General features: G+C 38.9%; 1 pseudogene; it reads right to left on the bottom strand.

The window, feature by feature from the left end:
• Positions 1-16,633: 16,633 nt before the first annotated feature.
• LOC149166736 (E3 ubiquitin-protein ligase RING1-like) lies at positions 16,634-25,841 on the bottom strand (annotated as a pseudogene).
• Positions 25,842-27,348: the final 1,507 nt, after the last annotated feature.

The following is a 27,348-nucleotide window of genomic DNA, read 5'->3' on the forward strand; positions in this document are numbered from 1 at the left end:
TCAATTAGGAAAAAATTGAGTTGATATTAGATGAGATGGATGTATTGACATGCCAACAACTAGAAGCTCTATTTTGGATTAAGTTGATCCCTTTGTCTTCGCACTTCAACTACTTGGGATGCTTTCTCAAATGTAGTTGTTACAGACTGATGAACTGGGAACTGTTGATCACAAAAATCTAGAAAAATATTTCTATTTGGTAACATTGGTGGCTGACCCTCATGGGCATGGTGATCTTGATAAAATCGGTACTTCAAGGAATTTATGTGTATTGGATGCACTTATTTCTTCTCCCATCAGTAGTCATTCACAAAATCAACGCTATCATTTCCATGTTCTTATTTTCAGGATCTAGCCGAGGGAAAAAATATCACCTCATCAATATTGGAATGCTTTCTTTCCCTCAATATTCGACTGGCTAGGGATTAAGGGACACAAAGAGGTTTAATATAGAACTCCTTTGTTGTAATATGTGGAGGGATTTTAATGCTCATGGATTATGGAGAGATATAAAATTAGGGAAATATATTCAGAAACAAAGTTTGGAAGAGTGGGTTGTTGCGGGAGCTCTCTCTAAATGTAAAAAAACTGCTATATGGGGCAGCTTGATGGCTGCTGAAATGGAAAGCAGGAAATGGGGCTAAGATACAAATTGGATTGGATGTGATGAAGGGGTTGAATGGGGATCATTAATTATCACCACAAATTATTTTGGCATTGCACCAATTGGGGTGTAGACTTCTTGTTGAATTAATAAAGCGAACTTCCTTAGACTTCCCCTTTCATACATGGCCACATTCTTGGGAGTTGGGACTGAATGCAGAACTGGATCTTCAATAGGAGTATTAGAGACTCAAGCTTATTGAGGTAGGGATAACATTAAATGATAGGCCTGATTTTCTTTCATGGAGTGGCCGAGTTGCTGGAAAAAACATAGAAGTCAAAGAAATTTATGCATTCATTTCTGGTTCTCCATCCCTGAGTTCCTTTAATGAATGGATTGTGCCCGTGTGGAAATGGGATGCACCCTTGAAGATAAAATGTTTCTCCTAGTTGACCCTTTTTAACCACATCTTGACCTAGGAGAATTTTATGAAAAGGGGCCTTTAGGGTCCGAGTAGATTCCATTTTTTCCATTCTGCCATCGAAGACATTTATTACACAGCATTTTGCCACTGTCCTTGTACTTCCTGTCTATGATCCTAGGGACCTCTATAGTGAACTCGACATGCTTTCCCATCATGAAGAAACTCTCAGTATGTCCCTCTTCATGAGCTGAATAATTCCCCTTTGCATCATTTCCCAAGAATCTTCCTTTAATCCTAGTTCATAAGACTGGCGCTACTGACCAGTTTCCTCCTTGCACTGATTTACAGAGACTAAAACTAGCCATTGTGCCATATGGAGAGACTTAGACCTTTTTTAGTCACATAAATCCTCTTTTGGAAGGTTTTTTAAATATGGAGTCGAAGCTTCCATCTCTAGAAGCTTCACATCGAAAGTATAGTAGATGGTTGGGCTGGATGGAGCTGAGGAAGTCAGTTTGGGCTCCTTTCCCATATTATGATGGAACAAACTCAAGAGATAATACCTTCTCCCATGATGAGAGGAACCATATCCCATCCATCCAAGCTATATAAACCTCTCTTTCCCCAAGCTAAACTAGTTTTGGAGTGATTTTGAATGATCAAAAAGACATCTATAGCTTGTAGCTTTCTAGTGTATGTTTGAGGGAGAATAGTGTGTTTTGGTTTGGTTTGAGACTAGAGGGTAGAGGCCTTAAAACTTCCATTATTGGGGCTATCCATGAGATGCTAGTAGAATTTTGGGAACACGAATATGTTGAAGGAGACCAACAACGTCAAGGAATTGGTTATAATCTCTTTATGATTTATATGAATACAACTATTGATTGATTTCCTACATGAAATGTTATTTTAACCATGTTATGGTTTAATGTTCCTTGACTTATTAAATAGATTGAATACAATATTGTATGCTATCATGTTTTTTGTTTTCTTGTTTCAGGTATTTAAAGGAAGCAAACAGAAGGTAGCTAGAGTGAGGGAGCCAGATTATCACCGAACGAAATAGCGTTCTAAGAGGTAGGCCCTCTTACTTGATTCTAGCTTAAGGATATTTTCCATAGATTGTTTGTTTGTGGCCAGACCCGATCTCTTGGGCTACATTTTTGTCTGCACTGAGAATTTACCTACACCACAAATTAGAAACTCCACTGGGGAGCCAATCCTTCTATTTGATTGATTGCCATTTTATGATTTTGTGTGAACTTTTTCTAGTATCACCACTTCCCTTTAGTGTTCTCTGCCTTGCCTGGTTTACTGCTCTGTGTCTAAAATTTATAGTGGCAGGTCTGGTTTTGGCCTTTAAAATTTTTTATTTTTTTCTTGATTCCCTCGATCAATAATCTTTTTGGCCAAATAGTTGTTCCCATTAGGCCTATCAGTGCTTGTTGTAAGTTAGGCAGTCACTTTGGTCATGCCGATCAACACTTGTTGTCAGTTAGGTAGTCACTCTGGTCATGCCGATCAGTGCTTGTTGTCAGTTAGATAGTGGTGTCGATTCCTATAGGTGAAGACCAAGGTTTCTCTTGGATCATAACCAGTGTGTATTTCCCTCTTAGTTTCTGCCTCTTAGCTCATTTTGCCTATGTTCTCCCTGACTAGAAAGCTTCATTGGCTTGGTTTGTGTGCTTGTTTGTTTTGCCTTATTTTACTTGTTTTTTTTAGTCTTTGGATGGTTTGTTGCCCTAGGGAATCTAGGTCACCATCCATTCAGTTTTTTGTGTGCTCAACAAGTCAAGTTGTTTGTTATGAAACCAGCTCACAAAAAGATAGAAAAGATAGATCAACGCCTTAGAATTCAGCCTCTTCGAGAGGGCAACCTCCTTTACATTACACAAATGAATGATTCTTTGATGATTCAAATGAAAAAACCTCCTTTCTATATATAGGAGTCTAAGGAGTCACAATATAACCCAGCCGACCTAACAATAATAATATAAAGGTACAAAAATAAAAATAGAGGGATTCTATGGGGCACAATAATAACAATATGGGGACAATAGGGACACAACAATATTAATAAGGGATATAACTACAATAGTAATGGGGTAATCACTAGTATTATAGGGACCTAACATGGCCCTCTCCTTCAAGAAAGTGTTGTCCTCAATGCTTGAGTAGTTCTAGAAGCTTCTGTATAAAATTCTCATCCTCCCATGTGGAATCTTCAGTGGATAAGTTCTTCCACTTGATGAGACACTCCGAAATTGATTGATTCCATGGCTGTCAAGTTCTTGTTTCTATGACTGCTTCTGGTTCCAATATAATTTTTCCTTCCTCGTCAAGTTCTAGCAATATTGTTTGAACTAGGAGCTTGTTGCTTATAACCTTCTTTAAACATGAAACATGGAGAACTGGGTGCACCTGAGAAGCTGCAGGAAGCTCCAATTTGTATGCCATAGTACTGATCTTCTGCAACACCTTGTACGAACCGTAATACTTTGGTGATAATTTATTATCCTTCTTAGCTTGCTCGAGGGACATTTATTTATATGGTTGTAGCCGTAGGAGTACCCAATCACCTACATCAATACTTCTTTTGCTACGATGTTGATCTGCCTGTTGTTTCATTCTATTCTACGCCAGCACAAGGTTATCTTCTAAGAGTTGGAGGACTTGTTTTTGATGCTCGATGTGATGTTCCACTGCTTGAACCTTAGAATTTTCTCTTAAATATGATGTGATGGATGGTGGCTAATATCCATAAATTGCAATAAATGGGGTCATTTTTGTTGTTGTATGGAAGGAAGTGTTATACCACCATTCAACCAGAGGAAACCATTTGACCCATTGTGTCTGTTTATCAGATACAAAGAAACAAAGATACCCTTCCAAACATTTGTTTACTATCTCAGTTTACCCATCAGATTGAGGATGATAAGATGGGCTATGAGCTAACTGAGTACCGAGACAAGAGAATAATTTTGTCCAAAAATTTCCAGTGAAAATGGGATCTCTGTCACTTACAATAATCTTTGGGTTTCCATGTAGCTTTTGAATTGTTTCCCTAAATGCAGTAGAAACTGTACTGGCTTTAAATAGATGTGATAATGCAAAAATGTGTGCATACTTGGTAAGTTTGTCATCTACCGCCACGATGACACTATTTCCCTCATACTTGGGTAAACCTATGATAAAATCCATTGAAACCTCCTCCCAACGTTGGCTTGGAATGGATAAAGGTTGTAATAGACTTGGGGTCTTAATTGTTTCAACTTTATTTTGTTGGAAAACGAAACATTCTTCCACAAACTTTTGAATATCTGATTTAAGGCCATCCCAAAAGAAATCCTTCTTAACCCTGTGGTAAGTTTTTAAAAATCCTGAGTGCCCTCCTAAGGGAGAAGTGTGCAATTCCATAAGAATCTTTTGTTTGAGTTGGGAATTCTTACAGAGGTATAAGCGATCTTTGGACCATAACAAATCATTTTTCCAGCTAAATGTATCAGATGTACTGGAATCTTGTTGTAACTTTTGAATAAGTGCCCACACTTCTTCATCATTCTTCCATTCCTCCCTTGCTTCGTTTATCCAATCTAGTTGGATAATAGAAATGGTGCACAACAATGCTTCCACATCCTCATCCTTTCTTGAGAGTGCATCTGCCACCACATTTTGCTTCCCTTTTTTGTAGATGATTTCGAAGTCATAACCGAACATGTTTTGACCCACTTTTGTTTCTCTTCAGAGGATAATCTTTGTTCTAAAAATCATTTAAGGCTATCATGATCTGTTTTTACCTTGAAGTGTTTGTCCATTAGGTAGGGTCGCCATTTCTTACGTGGATGTAGTATTGCCAGCATTTCCTTCTCATAAATGGATTTCTGTAAAAACTTTCCCTTGATTGGATGACTTTCAAAAGCAATGGGTCTTTCATCTTGCATTAAAACAACACCAATTCCATTTCCTGAAGCATCATATTCCACAATAAAGGTTTTTGTGAAGTTCGGTGTAGCTAAGACTGATGCTTGGCACATTGTCTCTTTGAGATGTTCAAAGGCCTTTGTTGCTTCTGGAGTCCATGAAAATGCATCTTTCTTCAATAATGTTGTTATAGGTGTTGCTATTCTCCCATAATTTTTAACAAACTTGTGATAATACCTTGTCAACCCGATAAATCCTTGCAGATGCTTTATGAATGTGGGGATTTTCCATTCCTTAATGGCTTTAATTTTGCTAGCGTCTACCTTATCTCCTTCATGAGATACAATATGATCTAGATATTCCACCTCTTGTACTCCAAAGAAACATTTGGATCATTTTGCATATAGATGTTTCTCCTCCAATAGTTGTAGCACCCTGTCAACATGTTCAACATGATCCTTCCAAGACTTGTTGTAGATTAGTATATCATCAAAAAATACTAACACAAATTTTCTAATGAAGGGTTTGAAAATGGAATTCATCAAACCTTGAAATGTAGAAGGTGCATTGGTAAGGCCAAAAGGCATGACCAAAAATTCATAATGACCCTCATGAGTTCTAAATGTTTTTTTCAGAATGTCTTCAGTCTTCATTCTGATTTGATGATATCCTGAATGAAGATCCAACTTGGTGAAGTAAATTGATCCATGCAATTCATACAGTAATTCATCAATGACCAGAATGGGAAACTTATCTTTAATAGTGAGCTTGTTGAGCTCCCTATAATCTGGACACATGCACCATGATCCATCCTTCTTGTGCACCAATACTACTGGAGTAGAGAAATAACTTTGAATAGGTTGAATTATACCAGCCTCTAGCATTTCTGCAACCATACATTCAATTTCACTCTTTTGGGCATAGGGATATCTGTACGGCCTGATGTTTGGAGGAACACTTCCTAGAATCAGATGAATAGCATGATCATGATCATGAATAGGTGGGAGAGCTTTGGGAGTCTCAAATACCCTGGAATGATTGTCCAAGACTTTTTGGAGATCTGGAGAAATAGATGATTTCAATGTGGAAACATCTAGCGAACATAATTGTGCAATTACACCTCTTTGTTCCTTTTTTAGAAGTTTTGTCATACAGTTAGAGCTGATTATCTTTCCCGGTTTCCCTAAAATACCCCTTAATTCAACTTCCTTTCCTTCCACATAAAATTTCATGAAAAGTTCTTGAAAATTAAAAGCTATTGTACCCAAGGATTGTAGCCATTGGACTCCTAGTACAACATCAACAAATCCCATTGGAATGGAAAGCATTGGGCTAGTCAATACATATTCTCCCATGGATAGCTTGATATTATGGCACTTTCCAGAGCAATTTATTGTTCCTCCATTTGTAACCATCACTTGACACTCTGGTGCTAGATATAGGAAGAAATTCAATTCGTTTGCTATCTTACAATGAATAAAATTGTGGGTACTTCCTAAATCAATCAACACTATTGCCTTTTTCTTCTTGATTTGTCCTTCTATCTTGATGGTTTGAGGAGTGGTAATTCCTGCCAATCCTTTACAAGATATGGTCGGATTCATTTCTTATTTATCTATACTTTGGTCCTAGAGTATATCCTCTTCTTTTGACCCTTGCTCCTTTTCTTCTTCCTCTTCACAATCTATGTAGAATAATTTCTTCTCAACACACTTATGACTTTTAGTGTATTTGCTATCACAACTGTAACAAAGCCCTTTTGTGTTTTTTTCTTCCAATTGTTGTGGTGTCAACCTTATAGGTTGTGGAAGACTAGGGGCAACAACAATTCCATCTTTATAGTTGTGAGTGGTATGCTTCCTAGTTGCCATAATTTTGCTTTCCATTTTTCTTGCTAACCTGAATGCCTTCTCTAATGAATCAAGTTCCCAAAGTTTAACATCATGTTGGATATTACCCTTTAAAGTCCCTATGAACACATCAATCCTATGATCCTCTGGAATATATTTTACCCTTACATTCAATTTTTGGAACTCTTCAATGTGCTCCATTGTTGAACCCTTTTGTTTGAGACTTATCAATTGGCTAAAAAAAGTGTTGCTTTTTGTATCCTCATAATGTGTTGTCAATTCTTCTGTAAAAATTGCCCAAGTGATAATTTGTTTATGAGAGCAAAGTAATTGATACCATATAAACTAATTTGGTTCCAAATGTAAAGTTGCAATATGTACCTTATGTGTGTTTTTCACATTATTAAGATCGAAAAATTGCTCCATCTGTAATATCCATGTTGCGGGATCCTTGCCATCAAACTTCCTCATATCGATTTTTGGAATATGGTGGGTCTTCGATCCAACATTAGAGTCTATGAAATCACAATTAACATTTCTTTTTTTCACATCATGAGTTTCCTTTACTACCCTTTCACCATTTGTAAGTATTTCTTGTAGAAAATTTGTCAAATCTGTCTTCAAATCTGCCATGTCTGTCTTCAAATCTGTCTTCAAATCTGCCATATCTTTCTTCAAATCTGTCTTCAAATCTATCTTCAAATCTTCCATCTTAGCTTCCACACCCTTTATCTTAGATTCCACGCCATTTATCTTAGCTTCTGTTAGCTTTTGTGAGATTGACATTTGTTGCACTTGGTCTTGTAATTTTGATATATCATGTAGCATTTCTTCCTCTTCTTCATGAGTCATGCTAGAGCTTTCAGGTTTCTTACTAGGTGTTTGCATTTTCTTTCCTTAGCGCATCATTTACTAATAATAATTCTCTTTCTGCCCTTTGAATTCCTTCAAAATAATTTTTCTAACCAACCTTAAGCAAAAATTTTAAAAAATCTACACACCTTTTTTCACTTTGTAGGAGCGCGATATTGCCTCTGATGTATCTCTGTAATTTCGGATCATCCATTTCTGAAATTGTGATCTATAGTAGCTCTCTCTGTCCTCTTTCCAATTTAACCAGTCTAATCCAAATTTGATTCTCCAAGGAAGAGTTATGCCAAATCTCCCACAGTGACCTGATTATAGACTAGTTCAGTAGAGCGAACTTGTATCACATGCCACGTGTCCCTGTTTTGACCTTTGGCTCTGAAAAATATATACAAGAAACTACAGTCCATCCTCTTTCTTTACCTTCTTACGAAACTTCAATCTGATTCTCAGAGAGAAATTTATGACAATTTTTCCCAGGTCACCTATTTGGAATGCAATTCAGGAGTCTGCAAAAAGACCAACTTACTCAGATCACATCTCCGCAAATATAGTGCAAAAAGCTCTGAACTTTGGACCCAAGGTTCAGTGGGATTTCATCTCAAATGGGTTTTTTTTTTCTTCTGAAACATCGCAGAATTTTTGTTTTATAGTGAAAATGCCATGATGACCTATTTGGAGCAGCGAAACCCTAGAATCCAAAGCTTTGATACCAAATGTTATAAAACCAGCTCACAAAAAGATAGAAAAGATAGATCAACGCCTTAGAATTCAGCCTCTTCAAGGGGGCAACCTCCTTTACATTACACAAATGAATGATTTTTTGATGATTCAAATGACAAAATCTCCTTTCTATATATAGGAGTCTAAGGAGTCACAATATAACCTAGCTGACCTAACAATAATAATATAAAGGAACAAAAATAACAATAGAGGGATTCTATGGGGCATAGTAATAACAATATGGGGACAATAGGGGCACAACAATATTAATAAGGGATATAATTACAATAGTAATGGTGTAATCACTAGTATTATAGGGACCTAACAATGTTTGTTAGTTTCTCCATGCATTTTCATTTTTTAGTCCTTTTATCACTTTGATTTCAATTAAGCAAGTTTGAAAAGTTTCATTTGTTCTTCTCTTGATTAAGAATCTGTTTTTGGGCATAGATTACATTGCTCATCTTGTTCTTGATTGAATCATTGCATCATTGGTTTGGAAGGAATTTTCTTTTCGCGCCTTCCATTTGATTGATGTTGATTGTTTTGAAAAAAAAGTCATTGAAGTGTTTGTGAAAGATTCATGTTATCATTCGATTGAAAAATATATAATTCTAGTTTTTTGAATCAATATGTTACATTAGCTAGAATCATTGAAGACTAGAGTCGCATCATCATTTGTATTCGAAAAGAAATGAATTTTCTTCACTGTTAAAAGGACTAGTTGAAGTGCATTCAATATGAAGATTCAGTGCATTTTGGAGATTTATTAGTGAAATATTTTATTCTTTGATTGTTGCATTGATTGTGTGCTCTCTATCTCTCAATTAATGTTAAATTTCATCGAAGACAAATATTTCCTTTCCCATATAGTGGCATGTAGGAGTTTTTTCGGTTGACAGTGGTAGGGCCTTGTAATTGAAACCTAATACAAGATCAATCGTTAAAATATATTGAATTAACCTAAGGAATCATTGAAACTTAATGCTTATATTTAGAGGTCTAGGCTAGGGATGAATTCTGACGTCTTTAAACCTAGCAGCTATGATTCGCTTCAGCACTAGATAGTGCTAGTATGGACTTGTGCTTCTCGTACTATCGCGTATATAAAGGGAGACCCCACTAGATTGCAATCCTTTCTCCATAGGAAGCCAAGTCTTCCACCTTGTAAAAATGATACACCAAACACAATATTTGGGGATATTACCTTCTCGTACTTTTCAATTCGCTAAGAGGTATTCTGCAGTTCATGTTTACCTGGTATTCCTTTTTCCTAGATTATCTTGAGCAATCATTTTTGTCTTTTTTACTCTTTAAAATTTAAAATATCACTAAGCACCTGTCCTTTTGAGCTTGTTAACTCCAAAAGTGACTAGAGTCACCTTTCACCCTTTTCTAGACTCTTAAAAAATGAAAAGGCAAATTTTTGTTTCAATGTCTTAAAATTAACTACCCACAAAATATTCCTAATTAAAGTTATCTTCCTTGATGTTTCTTTAGGGTCGATCCCAATAGTAACATTTCCAAATTCTACTAGTCAAATATTACCCTCAGATGGGAATTCTGGTTCTTTTCCTTCTTTTGGAGATGTTGGTGCTCCTTATATGGTAATGTTGTCCCTCCGTGGGGTTAACCATTGGTTTACCTATCTACTTATTTTCCACCTCAGTGGTCCCAAGTGTCCAAACTCTTGTCTAGCCATCTCCTTCATTTGAATCACATCACGTTGATTCTAAGGTTGACCTCTCACCTTATTCCACTATTTCTTCACCTTCCTCTTCTACTTCGCCTTGTGAAAGTTTGAAATCTAGTACTTAGGAGGCTAAGAAGAAGAAGAAGAAGAAGAAGTAAAATAAGCGAGATGCCAACCATGAAGTTGTTACTCCAAATGAATCTCCCGTAGATAAACCTTTCGCTCCTCCACGAAAGGTAAAATTCCCATGCAGGCTATGTAAGGGTGACCTTCTCCTTTGATAGTGTCCTGGTATTCCCAGAGTCTTAGAGGTATGGTCTCAAGACCTAAATCGACCATCCCCATTGACCTCTAGGGATTATGTCGATGCTACACCTTTAAATAATGATGGTAAGAATAAGGGAAATATTAGATTCCCTTGTAGGTTATGTGAAGGCAAGCATCTTCTTCACCTTTGTCCACTTATGGATAAAGCTTCCAAAATTTTGGAAAACGTTATAGGTCCTCAACCCCAACATCCTGTTGATTATCAAAGGCTTTCTTCTAACCCTGTCCTAGTTGATAAAAAGATTAACTTGGATTCATATCTTTCCCATCCTACTCTTCCTGAGCGTGAACCTGTTCTTTCTCTTCCTGACCAACCAGTGGTAAAAAAGAGTGTTGACTAGGCACCTCCTTTGGTTGTTCACTTTGTTCCCGAAGTGAGTGGTGATCATACTACTCATGTTCTTCTTGTCTCCCCAGATTCTCATGATTCGAAGAGTGACCCTCTCATCTCGCTTGTTCAGGAGAGTCCTTCTCCTATTCTTGTAGAGCATGGGGGAAATCATATGATACCCCCACCGAGTAGTTCTCTCATTTCTTTTGATTGAAGTAAATTGACTGCTTTTTACCTTCCATATTATGTGCCTTTCCAGATCACAGTACAAGCCTATAATATGGTAGTACATGACACTATATTAGATGAAGGTGTGCCTATTAGCATCATGTCTTCTACTACTTGGTAGGCTTTGGGTTGCCCACAACTTGTTTCTATCACCTAGAATCCGTTGGCTTTCAACAAGGGAACCGATCAACCCTTTCTGAAGTTCCCAATTTATTTGGGAGGAAAGATTGTCTATATAGACATGATGGTAGTCCAAGGTCCCTTATATTTCATTCTTCTCCTTGGAGGTGACTATGTTTATGTCATGGGTGCTCTTGTTTAGTCACTTTTCCATGTAGTTTTTTTTCCACATGAAGGGAGAATTGTGACCATTGATCAACTGTTGTTCATTGGTCACCAAGAGCCTCCTTTACAACCATCATCCCCTATTGGATCTAGTTTGCAAGAAATACCTTCCCCGCCACAGGTTAATTATGTGGCTACCCATTCTGTCTCCACATCTACTGACGATCACACAGATGGTATTGTACATTATGTACTAGGGGCATTGGAACCTGATCTATCTTTGGTACAAAATGACATGTATTCCTCCCAGAGCATGGTTCTTTCGTCTAGTGAAGACCTCTTGGGAGACATGTTCTCTTATAGGTCATGAACAAACATTATGAGGATAGTTCCTGGTCTCATGTCAACCGCGTCAAAAAATGAAACAAAGGGTGTGAGAATAGTTCTTTGTCTTTTGTCCAGCTCGTTAAAAAATGAGACAAGGGTCTCGAAGATAGTTCTTTTACTGTGTCAGCCTCATTAAAAAATGAAGCAACTACCTTTTCCAAATTGAGTCTTTGATTAAGATCTCGTAAAATCCCAGTTGAGTCTTTCCAAGATCCCGAAAGTGAACCTTCATTCCATCCACCTAGTTGACTGAAATGAAGCTTGGGGGGCATGTACCTCGACTGAGTCATTATGTTGGGGGCATGCAAACTTATAGAAAGCATAGTTTTTCATTTCAAGCTTGTGTAAACATGAAACTGAATGCAAGAGGAGTTCTCCATGGTTCAAGCTTGTGTAAAAATGAACCTATGCCCAATTTACATCCTGTGATTTCCGTACATCTTGTGATCGTCATTTTTTCAGCTAATTTCTGCTAAATGAGCCTTGATTGTTTCATTCCATCGCCACCATCTCTTTGGCTGATCATATGCTTTCACTTGGTTCTTTTTCCTTTCTTGAGGGACCAAATCGATGAGTGGTTTTATTGGCCGGCCTCTTGACCATTTCATGTTTTGAGCAGTTCCTCCATTACCAAAACTAGTTGCTACCCTTTATACCACCCATCCCTCCAGGACGAGTCACCTTTAAGCTCTTTTATGACTCGTAAAAAATTAAAATATCACCGAGCATTTTTCCCTTTTTGACTCATTAAAATAAAATAAAAATAGGAGGTTTGCTTTCATCTCTTTTCTTACTCTTTAGAAACGAAAATATTTCCAAACTCTTGTCATTTTGAACTCATTAAAGGCTGCGAAACTTTGTTTACCTAGTATTCCTTTACCCCTTTTTTGGGTTGAGATAAACTATTTACAAAAATGTACCCCTTGACTGAAATGGTCAAGAAGTTCTTTCATGTATCGTTTTCTACCTTTTCGGGTTCGAGAAACACAAATGTACGAAAAAGGACCATGTGGAGTTTTCTTTTCCATGTCTTTTTCAAACTCTCTAAACATAAAAAAGATACTGAGTTACACCTTTGTTGGACTCATTAAAATATTAAATGACATTGGATTCATCACTATGATCGACATGAGATTCTCCTTCCTAGGTCTCATTAAACTTACTAGGTCGGATTCGTCTGAAGGATAAAGTTACAGTGCAAGCACATGATATCCCCTTCAAGCTTGCCATAAAAAATAATTGGGGTACCTGCTAAAAATGGTGGGGGGAAATTGCAAATTTTATCAGTCGTGTCGGCAGCTCACTCTTGAACATGACATTTTCTACTTTGTGTCAGGTTGGGATATCCTCCTTTTCATCATTGACCCTCTTGGGTTCGGCTGTTCACTTTTTCCTTTCATTTTATCTCTGCCACGTCATCATGACCATCAATCCTATGGATCCAAAAGCTACCAAACTCTAGATTTGTGTTGCTAATATGTTCAAGAGTTAGTCTTTTTGCAGTTGCACTTACTCTTGATCCTCCGTATCATCTGAAATCATTTGCATCCCTTTGTCTCATGTCTATTATGTGGGATACATCATGGCCCTCCTTCAATGTGGTCGCTTCTTTTTGACTTCATCTCATTATCCAGGAAGTTGGGCGAGAGACTCCCTTCCAGTACCTTAGAGATTTCATGCACTAAGGGCAAGTTCTTCGCACTTGATGACAAATTCACATCATTGGCTTTCGATCGGGTGATTTCATGGGTGTTCAACTTCAGGTCCTTTATTCACATTCTATGAACTATGTCGCTAGTACCTTGAGAGCCATTGTCATTATTGGTGGTTTCTCTCACACTTGTTAATCTTTCACATCATTGACCGGTAATCAAGAAACTTTCTACCATGTTCGACTTCAACACATTCATTCACATGTCAGGATTTGTACTCTGATCAGGTCATTTGGAGCACAAGACCCTGGGCTTAGATTACACTAGTCTAGGTTGCGAGGTGATGTGACATGATCATGTTGATATACATGTCCCTTTCTGATGGATGGCTGCGACCATACCATGAGTTGTTATATGTGATCCTTCTCATTATTGGGTGGCTGTGACCATACCTCATTTTCATTGTGATCCTTTCTATTGGATGGTTGCACCCATGCCTTGGATCCATTTACATGATCATTCTCTCGATGCTTGTGTCCATACCACAATTCACGTATCATTTGTTAGAGTTTTTAGTGATGTATATGTATCTTTTCTTGCTTGCAAGTTTTCCGATGATGGACTCTGGTTCCCCCCATCCACTTGTAAAGCATTTCACCCTTCTCTCTAGTTCAGTCTTCACGCATTAGGGGGCATCAGTTACACAACATTTTGTCACAATCCTTGTACTCCATGTCCACAATCCTGGAGGACCTCTACAGTGAGCCCTACATGCTTTCCCATCATGGAGAAACTCCCAGTATGTCCCTCTTCATGAGCATAATAATTCCCCTTTGCATCATTTCCCAAGAATCTTCCTTTCACCCCAGTTTACAAAATTGGTGCTACTAATCAGTTTCCTCCTCATGCTAGTTTGTAGAGATTAAAACTAGCACTACTATCGTACGGAGTGATTGAGCCCTTTTCCAGTTGCACTGATCCTCTTCTGGCAAGTTTTTTAAATATGGAGTCAAAGCTTCTAGCTCTAGAAGCTCCATAATGGAAGTCCAGTAGATGGTTGGGCTGGATGGAGTTGAAGAAGTCAGTTTGGGCTCCTTTCCCCTATTAGGATGGAACAAATTCAAGAGATAATACCTTCTCCTATGATGAGAGGAACTATCTCCGATCCATCTGAGCTATATAAACCTCTCTTTTCCCAAGCTAAAGTAGTTTTGGAGTGAGTTTGAATGATCAAAAAGACATCTATAGCTTGTAGCTTTCTAGTGTATGTTTGAGGGAGAATAGTGTGTTTTGGTTTGGTTTGAGATCAAAGCGAAGAGACCTTAAAACTTCCATTACTGGGGCTATCCATTAGATGCTAGTAGAAGTTTGGGAACCCGGATATGTCGGACGAGACCAACAACGTCAAGGCATTGGTTGTAATCTCTTTCTGATTTATATGAATACAACTATTGATTGATTTCCTACATGAAGTGTTATTTTACATATTTATGGCTTAATGTTCCTTGACCTATTAAGTAGTATGAATACAATATGGTATGCTATCACATTTGTTGGTGTTGTTTGTTTGCTTGTTTCAGGTATTCAAAGGAAGGATACGGAAGATAGATGGAGTGAGGAAGTAGGATCATCACCAAGTGGAATAGCATTCTAAGAGGTAGGCCTTCTTAATTGATTCTAACTTAAGGATATTTTCCATATATTGTTTGTTTGTGACTGGACCTGCTCCCTCGGGCTAGAGGAATTATTTATGTCTACATTGAGAATTTACCTACACCACAACATTGTTCACTTATTTATGGAAAGTTCCTTTACCAAGTCCATATGGGACAATGTGGTAAGATTATTGAAGCTTAGGGTTGGTATGAATTGGTCTTCCATTATTGAGTGTCTTATGTTTTGGTCCTTGAGTCTAAGACCATACAGGGCACTCTCTATGTATGTTCTTTGGGGGATATGGTGGTCTAGAAATGCTACAGTATTCGAGGATATGTACCCTAACTGCTATTATTCAAGTGCTAAAATTGTTGGTTACTTTCTTGAGATAGGCCCCTAGGTTCCTAGCTCTCCTTAGAGGGTTGTTCGAGTTTTGGATCTGGGGACACTCTTCCCTGATAGATTTTTCTATGGGGCTTCTATTCGGGGACAACATGGTTATGAAGCTCTCATTGAGCTTTGTCCCAATAGGGTTTTTTGATTCTATTAGAATGGGGGTGATGGCACTAGCTACAGGGACGGGATTGTGGCAATATGGGGTTTACTTCAAAGTGTTGTTTGGCTAGCCATTGAATCCATTATAATTGTTGGAGATGCCAAAATTGCCATTGACTCGTTGCAGGGGAGGAGCACTCTAGATGTTCCTTTTCTACATCCCTAGATGGCTAATATTGATGCCCTATGTTCTTCTTTCTCTAATTTATCTTTCTTCCATGTGTACAAAGAACAAAACATGGTGGCTAATGGCCTGTCCAAGCAGAGGTTGGATAGTATCTTTGGCTTTATGTTTTATGAGCTATGAATTGATGAAACCATTCATTCTTTTGGGTCCTTTGAGCTATTAATGTTTTTCTACGATCTATTGTAGGGTCTCTTCCACAGCCACCTCAACTCATGTTTTATTCATAGGAGATGTCCTTTGTGTTAGTGCAGCCAAATTTTCATAATGGGAAATTAAATATAAGATTCTTTCTAAATTTGGTAAAGACTCAGGTCTCATTATCAATAAGGAAAACTCTAAGTTGATATCAGTTGAGATGGATGTATCGACTAACCAACAAATAGAAGCTCTATTTTAGATTAAGTCGATCCCTTTTTCTTTGGGCTTCAAATACTTGGGATGCTTTCTCAAACCTAGTTGTTACACACTGTTGGACTGGGAATGGCTGATCAAAAAAATCCAGAAAAATATTTCTATTTGGGAGCACTAATGGCTAATCTTCAGGGGCAGGGTGATCTTGATAAAATCGGTGCTTTAAGGAATTTATGTGTATTGGATGCACTTATTTCCTCTCCCATTAGCTATCATTCACAAAATCAATGCTCTCATTACCAAGTCCTTATGGGTGGGATCTAGCCCAAGGAAAAAATATCACCTCATCAAGCTTGGAAAGCTTTCTTGCCCTCAAAATTCAGGTGACTAGGGATTGAGGGACACAAAGTAGTTTAATATATCCCTCCTCTATTGTAATCTGTGGAGGTATTTTAATGCTCAGGGCTTATGGAGAGATATAATATTAGGGAAATATATTTAGCAACAAAGTATGGAAGAGTGGGTTGTTGCGGGAGCTCCCTCTATATTTAAAAAATCTGTTATATGGGGCAACTATATAAGCTACAAACCATCAGCCCAAGTAACCCTCTCTTGATTCAGACATAACAGTATCACCATCATCTTCTTCCCTCATAGTAGCTAAGTTGTTCCCTTGAACATCATTTCCCTCGTCTGGTTTGCTAGAAACACTCTCTCCATTGTTTGCGGGACCGGAGCTTGTTTTAGCTTGAGCTTGCTAAGTTGTTGAAAAGGAGGCCCTGAATGGCCCCAAAAGGGAGACCTTGAGGTTCCTGCTTATCCCTCTACCACTGCCATTGACATTAGCCGCTTCATGGGAAGGAAATATAACAACAACACCACCAACAGAAACTTCTCATTGATTTCGGGCAATACTACTAGTACCGACCATGATATTTCCAGAGCTCATTTCAGGCTTGAAAGATTCATTATTACCATTATTTGATGTTCCCAAAATACCCCGTGAGGAAAACCCATCAACATTTCCACCTTTCCCATCCGATATGCCTCTAGAATTCCAAACGAAACTAGAGATTTTCCTATGAGAGCAAGCCTGCTCATACACCACATCATCTGTGAGCATCTCATATCGACAATCTGGACAATAATTATGTTGTTCAAGACACAAAATAATGCGAACAGAATGGTACATGTGTTTATAGGGCATCTGTATTACTTCGATGCCCACTTCAAATTCATCCTTGCCTACTACACATTGTGAAGAATCGGTGACAAGAATGTCTTGGGTAATATTAATGGTCAGCATTATCCCTATGGAAGCTTTGGAGGCGAGAGGTGTACCATATTGTTACAGGGAAAAGTGTCTACACAGAACTACTTATCCCACTAAGGTGTGGTAGCTACCTTAGAAACAAACAAAGTAAAGCTACTTTCGTTTTTCCTTTATGAAATATAGATGAGAGAAGAACAAAGAAGACCAACCTCTGTCTTGCGCTAATATCCTAGTTCGATTCCTCTCTCTCTTGATAGTATTTCGCTACTTTCTCCCTTGTACGCCCAGCTTCACAGAGCACCTGTAGGATCACAGTAGCATAAAACTATACAAGAACATGGATCTATAATCATAAACAATCTAGGATCATATGTAAATATACCATACAGATGCATAAAACATAAATGACACAAGAGTATGGAGGAAAACTTGAATAGATTTTATTGATAAATAAGAAAGAGCCAAGGGAGTTACAACCAGCTGTTTTGACCTAGCATCATCCTCTCAGCATGTAAGCCCTTCTTCACCTCATACAAAGCTTAGATCACCCAACACTTATGATGTTGTCTCAAGAAACCAACAGTAATTCATTACTATATGCAAAATTCCAGCCTCTGGATCTCTGGGATGAGGGATCCATATATAGATATCTGTAAGGGAGATGAGTCAGCTTGTGATTTTATTAGTGTCTTCCCTCTGATAGTTCTTGCTTCCACTTGGAGACTGATGATCTCTTACTCATCCTTGGTCGAATTCAGAGAGGCAAGTGTCACAGGAGAAGTTTCTGGAAGATTCCATGCCTCTCCACCTTGCGGAATGACACTGCCATTTGTCACTTCTCGCCCATCTCACCCCATAGAAGGGCTTTTTGAAATGAAATGCACCCACACAGTGTATTTAGGTGAGATGAAACACACTTTTCCTATGGAGCGGCTGAAATGATCCTGTTTTGACAAGTTCTGAGCAGTTTTTCATGGAGAACTTCTGGGAGAAGCTATAATCCGTTGACCTTGTTCCTTTAGGGGTTAGAACAACACTTTTAGGGACTTAGGAGCCCTTGGTTTATGGAAATTTTATGCTTGGGGTTGCAGTGCCCAAAAATGTCTATAACAATTGCCCCCTAAGGCATGAGGTCATTAATCTTTTGATGTCGGGTGAAATGCTTTGTTATGAGGATCCGAAGTTCTTTCAAGCTGAGAGGAGACCTGTAATAAGAAACAATACAATAAATTATCTTCATAATATTTTCATGATCTAGGTGAGGCAGGAATTCCCATGCTCAGCTTTATAAATTCATTTTCATGTACATAGGACAGACAATCGTCTGAGTGTAGACTGATGATTCTGGTAGAGTCATCATCCCTTTGATTGGATGATTATTTGTGTAGCAATAATGTACATTTGATTTCTTTATTTCCCTGAATATATATCGCAGCCCAGATGGATGAAATTAGATCCGGGGTCTTCAATCTCGTTTGATCTTCACTCGAAGTACAAGTCTATCCATGTGAGAGATGTTCTGGAGTCGAACATGGAAAGACATCACCTGATTACCAACCAATGATGTAAGTTGTTAATAGGCGCAAGAGGAATCACCGATAATGATAATGACCCTCAAGGTACTGTAGTACAATTCACGTGGTGTGAATAAAGGACGGCATCGAAGACCACGCAAAATCTTTCGGTCGAAGGCCATTGATGTAAACCTGTCGCCGGAAGTGAGAAACTTGCCATTGAGGCATGCAAGCTTCAAAGTACTAAATGGGGTGTTCCTAGATCGGCTTCTTGGATAATGAGCTGATGTCAACAAGAAGCGATCCATCACAGGAGGGTCTTAATGAATCCCACATCAATGACACAGAACAGAGCAAATGATTTTAATGGAGGTGAAAACAATCTGATGACATAAGGTTCAGGGTGGCGGTCATGAAAGAATGGAGTGTAAATGTATTGTAGTGGGTGAGACACAGGTGAATTCTCTGAATGACTTCTCTTGAACATATCGGCAACACTGACGTGATGGATTGGTAGCATTAACCCCAAATGTGGATGGTGTGATGGGACCATGGTGATGTGACCGTTGAATGAAACAACCCAACCCGACTTGGATGCAGAGTGAAAGTGTCATGTTCAAGAGCGACTTGCTACCAACAAAATTTCTTCAAGTTTTCTTCCCAATTTTCCCCAATCATTGTTGACTAATACCTCTTTATTTTTGTCAAGCTTGAGGAGGATAACATATGCTTGTTCTATAATTTTCCCTTCGGGCAAACCCATCGCTATGTTTTAACGAGCCTAGCGATAGTGAAACTCGTTCTTGTCTGCTATGGAAAAGTTTGTCGCTATTAAGTTTTAACGAGTTTAACGATAAAGATAACTCGGTCCTTTTCAATTTTAGAGAGTCTGAAAAGGAAAGTAAAGGAAACTCCAAAATTCCTTTTTCGTCATCTAATCCCTTAAGTCCGAAAAAGTATAAAACAATACAGAAGGATTGAATTTTTTATCCTTTTAACGAGCCGAACAAAACAAGCGTTCAATATTTTTGTGTAATAATCCCTCAGGTCCAAAAAAAATTAAAATCTAAAGGAGGGATAGCACTTTCGGTCCCTTTAATGAGCTGGAGAGGCCAATGGCTCGGAAATCTTTTCATATTTTATGAGTCAATTGAAAAGAGCTTAAAGGAGACTCGTCTTTTGAGGAACGAGACATAAAATTGGGTAGCAGCTGATTCCAAGTAAGGTTTGGAATTTTTCAATCACGGCAGTGTTACAAGGATGGCTAGTGAGATCACTCTTCGCAGTTGTTCCTCAAAAGGGGTAAACAATCAAATGGAGGTGAATGATCGGCCAATATAGAATGGAGGTGATGATGAGAACACGACCAAGGCTTTAAAGGCTGAAGTACTACATTCACGATGGTTATTTACCGGGAATTGGTTCATTTTTTTTTATTGGGCTTAAACACTGGGGGAAACATTTGCTCATGACTTATGTTTAGTTTTTAACGAGCTTGAACTATGTGCTAAAACTGCTCGATTAATCCAATCATATAATAAGAATGTCCCATTTATGAAAACGGAAATTTTTAGAGTTTTGCCCCACATCCTTTCTTTATGCAAATTAGGAGACGACCAATCCTACGAGTTTAAAGGGTTAGAGGACCTATAAATTTAAAAAATAAATAGACGCTCTTCGCTTGCATGCCCAAGGGTTTGCATGCCCCCAGGTATAAAATAAAGTTTCAAGGTTACTGTTTGTTCTACCGACAAAACATTTGTTTTATCAAGAAAGGTTTACCTCTTTCAGGTTACCAAAGATTGTTCTATTCATAGCGCAAACAAAAAATTTCTTCGCCGATGTCTACCGAAATACACAAAGGCGAGTGGCGGAGACGACTCCACTCACATAACTTTGACAACGGAATCTTATTTCAGTCTAACTCCCTTTTCCAATCACGGACGGGAGTACAGACTAGTCATATATCTCTCGCGGAAACCTACCCTATACTTGAAGTTTTCCTGTCGAAGAAGACCAGGGTGCATGCCCCCTGGGTTTCAGTCATGTCCCCCGAATCACTCGCGCTCATCAGGTGGACGGACTGGGGATTGATGAGACATTCCTTGTGTGAAAAGACCATTCAGGGATGGTATATGACTATTTGCTATGCGTGATCCGGGAAATGAAAGCTGGTCTACGAGCTTGACCACTCTTCCTTCGTGCGGAAAACAAATTACTCTAAAGAGTGATGAGACAATGACTCCCATGCAATAAATATAGTCTCGTCCAAGGAGTAGATTATAATCCAGGGGTCCTTGAACTACCATTACGTTCATTTGAATGGTTTTCCCCCTCAATGTTATGGGCACATTGGGAAGGATCCCTAACAGTCGACTGGTTCCTTTATCAAAGCCTGTTAGATTTCTCATCTCAGGCAAAAGCGATGGCGAACCAAGTGCTTTCCAAGCAGTCAAGGAAAGGATACTCACAGAAGCCCCTTCATCTATGATGATACCAGCCATAACCATTCTATATATTTGAGAAATAATTCGGAATGGTACACTAGCCGGTAAATGGGGTCTGCCTAGTTGATTCCAATCAAAAGAAACAACTAGGTTGCTTGGAGGTGGGACCGAATAGACGGCCGAGTATGACTCTGACAAACTTCCTTCCTGCGGTAAAGGAATGGGTAAATTGCCCCCATGTTCATTGGAGTCTGTGCTTATGAAAAGAATTTGGACGATGTCATCCTTATTCTCTTCTGTGACTGTATCACTTGAATATGGGACCTCTGAAGGAAATACCGGGTCAAATGCCACCTCGACCTTTTGACTTTCGTCTGGTATGAGTTTAGATAGTTTGTCTTCAATGATAGACGCTTCGGCCGACCATCTGGGCGGGTCAGCCAGATTTTCAACTAGTGAAGGACTTGGCAAGAGTTTTTTATATCCAGGAGGAAGTCGTAATGGTGAAACCGGACGATCGTCCAAAACTCTTTTAGCCTCGTCTAAGAAGGGACAATGGTGGACGACATGATCACCTTCGCACAGTTTACAAGGAAATCTATATTTTCCTTTTTGTCCTGGGGCTTCACTTTCACTAGTCGACGGTGTGTTTTCAACATGATCATCAGAGGTTGACAACACCGGGTTGTGCAAACGAGGAGACCAGTCCCTTAAGATCCAAGGGATGCAAGGATAATCTCTATGATAGTGGTATCCTTTGCAAATGACACATGGCGATTTAGGCCTGGTCGATGCAGTGTGTGGATTTTCGCTAGACGACGCTTGGTTGCCCCCTTTCACTTTTGGCTCCTTCTTCTTCTTCTCTTTCTTCTTCTTTTCCTTCTTCTTCTCAAGTATTTGATTTTTGGCTTTACCAACCCCATCAAGCTAAGAAGGAGGAGAGGAAGAATTGGAGGAAGTAGAAGGTTGGTGGGTAACTCTGGGTTCGTCTAGTTGCTTACTCGATTGTTCAGGAATTGCGGTGTTCTAAATGACAGAGGTTGAAAAGAGCCATACGGGCAAGCCGATTGTCAATCCTGGAAGTGACAATGTGGCCATATGGGGTGCACCAACATCTCCCCAAGAGGAGAAGGGACTAGGATTTCCTCCAAGGGGGATTCCTTGGTTGGTGGGTTCCATTTTCTCAACCTAAGATCAACGTAGGAAAGGGTGATAATTATTCCGTTTAAAATAAATTTTAGACGCTTTGACACAACTTGTTTTTTCAATTTTTAAGAGTCGAGAAAAAACAAAAGATGACTCTAGTCGCCTTCGATTTTTAGTGAGCCTGAAGTGACAAGTGCTCAGATGGACCTTTTCCGTTAAGGAGTCTGAAAAGGAACGAAAGGGACTGCTCTGGAAATCTAGGTAGAGGGATTACCAAACCAATCGCAAAACTGCAGAATAATTTTTACGGTACGACAGTCAATCTTCCCGAATGTTGTGTTCAGTGCATTGCGATCGATAGAGCGGCAGACACGGCTTCCTATGGATAAAGGATTAAGCCTATTATGGTCTCCCAAAATATACTCGACGGTACGTGGGAGCACAAGTCCGTACTGGCACTTATCGTCTCAAAGTGGAGGAATCACCCAACCATCAGTGAGAACAATAGTTACCAGGCTTTACGACGTCGGAATACATCTCTAGCCTAGACTTCTAAATGTTGTGCGTTAGGTTCCAAAGCGTTGTTAGTTTCATTGAATTTATTTTATAGTTGATCTTGTTTAAGAAATTTTCCTTTCAGGTTCACCACGAGATGTAGATGTATAATTCCTAAAATGCAATCTAAGATGATAAACAGTCTTTTATCTTCTTTGTGCAATGAAAATCCTAGCTACTAAGGAAAGAGAGACAATATTCTTTCAAAAAGAGCAAAGAGCACACTCTAAATGCACTGTCCTAAATCAAACCAATCAAACAATCTAAATGAAAATGCACATTCATGTATTTGTTTTCGGCTTTCTTAGTACGTGAATGGTAAAAAGAAAGCTAATGCACAAATCTGAATTACTTTTCAAGTGACCATTATTAACAAGCTTCTTTTCGAAATAAAAAATGGAGACAATCACAACATTTTACGATTTGGAAATGAATACTTGTTTTTAACACTAGAAAAACTACAAATTCAGACCAAATACAATAGTAACAGGATAATCGACTATCAATAGCAACCAAACTCTTTCCTATGACTGAAAACGACACTTGCGACACTTTCAAATCAAAGGACGACAGTACGACTACGTTACTTTTTGCAAAGGAGAACTGAAAATGACTCAACAAATACCCAAAAACATTTACAGTTCTTTTACACAAAGGAGGTGGAATAATAACAAGGAAAAGGGGTTTCAAACAGAGATATACTGATTACAGGCAGCAAAATTCATGAATAGAACTGAAAAGAATGAATCACAAAAACCAAACCTGAACAATGCCTAGTCTGATCAGCACACTTGTAACATAGGGAATTTGAAATGCAGTGCACCTACTACACTCAAAGTGCGCTAAATTTCAGATTCACATAACAGTACCTGCGCTGGGCTAGAGACAAGACTTTGCTTGGGTTCTGGGTCACAGTTTGCAGTTCAGTTCATGGGTTTTGGCCGAGCAAATGGTAATCAGTAATGCAACAATCAGGGGTAGATCTAAGGAGGTTCTAAGAGCTACCACGAGGGCAATGAGGGAGTTTGTGAATCAGTTGTTTAAGTCATAAACAAATCCCAGAGATTGACTGAAGCGGCATTTATCTACTTTGCATTTGCATAGCAAATGCAGTTCGAAAGCTACCTGGCTCGACTTCGGGCTCCATCTGTAAGTTTATAAAATAAACAATAAGGAAGATAAACAAACAAACTAATTCGTCCCCAGCGGAGTCGCCATTTTGTTATAGGGAAAAGTGTCTACATAGAACTGCTTATCCCACTAAGGTGTGGTAGATACCTTAGAAACAAACAAAGTAAAGCTACTTTCATTTTTCCTTTATGAAATATAGATGAGAGAAGAACAAAGAATACCAACCTCTGTCTTGCGCTAATCTCCTAGTTCGATTCCTCTCTCTCTTGATATTCTTTCGCTACTTGCTCCCTTGTACGCCCAGCTTCACAGAGTACCTGTAGGATCACAGTAGCATAAAACTATACAAGAACATGAATCTAGAATCATAAACAATCTAGGATCAGATGTAAATTGACCATACAGATGCATAAAACATAAATGACACAAGAGTATGGAGGAAAACTTGAATAGATTTTATTGATAAATAAGAAAGAGCCAAGGGAGTTACAACCAGCTATTCTGACCCAGCATCATCCTCTCAGCAAGTAAGCCCTTCTTCACCTCATACAAAGCTTAGATCACCCAACACTTATGATGTTGTCTCAAGAAACCAACAAAAATTCCTTACAATATGCAAAATTCCAGCCTCTGGATCTCTAGGATGAGGGATCCATATATAGATATCTATAAGGGAGATGAGTCAGCTTATGTTTTGATTAGTGTCTTCCCTCTGATAGTTCTTGCTTCCACTTGGAGATTGATGATCTCTTACTCATCCTTGGTTGAATTCAGAGAGGCAAGTGTCACAGGAGAAGTTTCTGGAAGATTCCATGCCTCTCCACCTCGCGGAATGACACTGCCATTTGTCACTTCTCGCCCATCGCACCCCATATAAGGGATTTTTGAAATGCAATGCACCCACACAGTGTATTTAGGTGAGATGCAACCCACTTTGCCTATGGAGCAGCTGAAATGATCATGTTTTGACCAATTCTGAGCATTTTTTCATGGAGAACTTCTGGGAGAAGCTGTAATCAGTTGACCTTGTTCCTTTAGGGCTTAGAACAACACTTTTAGGGACTTAGGAGCACTTGGTTTATGGACATTTTATGCTTGGGGTTGCAGCGCCCAAAAATGTCTATAACACATACATGTTGGGGTCATTTTCTGCAAGTTACTGTATAAGCTGATCCAACCCAAGCCCAATGAAATAACTCCCAAAATTACCAGGTAATCTGGTTAGTCACACCCTTGTTTTGTCATCAACAATGAATTCCACATTATCCCCACCCAGACCCATCAAATTCTGCATCATTTGACCATGAGTAAACATCATAGGATTGAACCCACTAGGATCCATCCAAATTTGTACCCTTCCTCCTCTCCCTCTTCTCTCCTCATCATTGGTATTAATATTGTTTTTGTTGTCATAATCGTTCCCATGTTGGAAGAAAGCAGCAAGGGATTCCATGATTTGGTTTCTGCCATGACCAGCTGTAAGAGTTGTAGAATGACCTCGGGAAAGAATTGGTCTATCTTGCCATGGCTGGAATCGTAGTCCCCCTTGCTCCTGCCCCTATCCTACCTCAAGTGTATATGGGTAGTACCCAAAATTTGGTGTTGGTCTCTTCGTTTCCTCGACAAAATCTCCATTGCAATGGGGCAAATGAGGCCCTCCTCCCGCGCATCGATTCTGATACTCCTCTGGCACTGATGACACCAAGAAATCTACCCATTCCTTTTGGATGGCATCCTTATCTATAACCCACCTAATTCCTCCCTTCCTCCTCCCCCTACTACTGCTCAGAGCATGCAATCCAATAGAATATGCCTACTAGTGACAGGGATCGTCGTGACTCTAGAAAAATGATACACATCGTAATTAGTTATTTAGTCCACTACAAATGGACCCAATGCACCTTGATACCTCAAATCTCAAGTCTAATTGTATTTGTTCATGTGTGATTTGCTTCTTGAGAAGCACAACCATTTCCTGTCTTTCCCCTTGAATTCATGATTGCTCGGCTTTAATAAGTCACAATAATAATAATAATAATTATTTTAGATATCATTTTGGGATTCAACTGTGTTAAGTAAGTCATTCACGTATGACCATTTCTATGGGAGGTAGTCGTAACTGACTAATTTCTCATGATTTTTGAATAGTTCACTTAGCACTCATTGCATCGGGTGACGCTCACAGGGGTGAATAAATGGGATTGAAACTAGTGAAATGAATCACATAGCATCAATCATCACTTCCGGGGCTTGCACCCGGTAACCAGGACTTCCCGAGAGGCCACCCATCCCAGATCGCCTCTGGCTCAAGCGCGCTTAACTGTGGAGTTTTCCCCACAATAAAGCCCACTTAGCTTGCTACCCCATTTGCAAAACCTTAGCAAGTATTGTACCTCATGAACCATTCAAGTTGAGATCCCTTCACTCTTTTTGAATTTAAGTATGGGGGTTTTACGCAGTGCATTATATTAGATATCATTTTGAGATTCAACTGCGTTAAGTAAGTCATTCACGTATGACCATTTCCATGAGAGGTAGTCGTAACTGACTAATTTCTCATGATTTTTGAATAGTTCAGTTAGCACTCATTGCATCGGGTGATGCTCACAGGGGTGAAGAAATGGGATTGAAACTAGTGAAATGAATCACATAGCATCAATCATCACTTCCGGGGCTTGCACCCGGTAACCAAGACTTCCCGGGAGGTCACCCATCCCAGATCGCCTCTAGCTCAAGCGCGCTTAACTGTGGAGTTTTCCCCACAATCAAGCCCACTTAGCTTGCTACCCTATTTGCAAACAATACTTAAAATTTTTCAGCAAAACCTCAACAGCTAAAAGTTTTTCTGTCAAAGTATTTTACACACCATGGATGAGGGATGATGCCATTTGCACACAAATTTCACAAGTTCAATCCTATTAGTTGAACTCGTCACCAATTTAACTCTACTTCGTTACCAAAGGTTAGTTTTTTACAGAGACATAACTGATAAAATCAATCAAAAGAATACATAACACACTAATGTTGGCTATTATATACCCTACAAGCTCTTCGCTTAACTTAACTTGGATTCTATTGATAAAAGCTATTTCCTGAGCATGCCCAAATTTCTTGGTCTAATACTTAGCTCTATGAAACAAATCTTCTTTGGTCTCCAATCTCACAGACTCTAAAATCTTATTTCTCTAATACATTTTTGGGAGATAAAGTTAGCAAATCAAGAAACAGTTTGATTCCTGAT

The sequence above is a fragment of the Pinus tabuliformis genome, chromosome 5_1, assembly GCF_031772625.1.
Source record: "Pinus tabuliformis cultivar Carrire ecotype Pingquan chromosome 5_1, CPIR1, whole genome shotgun sequence".
NCBI classification, from domain to species: domain Eukaryota; kingdom Viridiplantae; phylum Streptophyta; class Pinopsida; order Pinales; family Pinaceae; genus Pinus; species Pinus tabuliformis.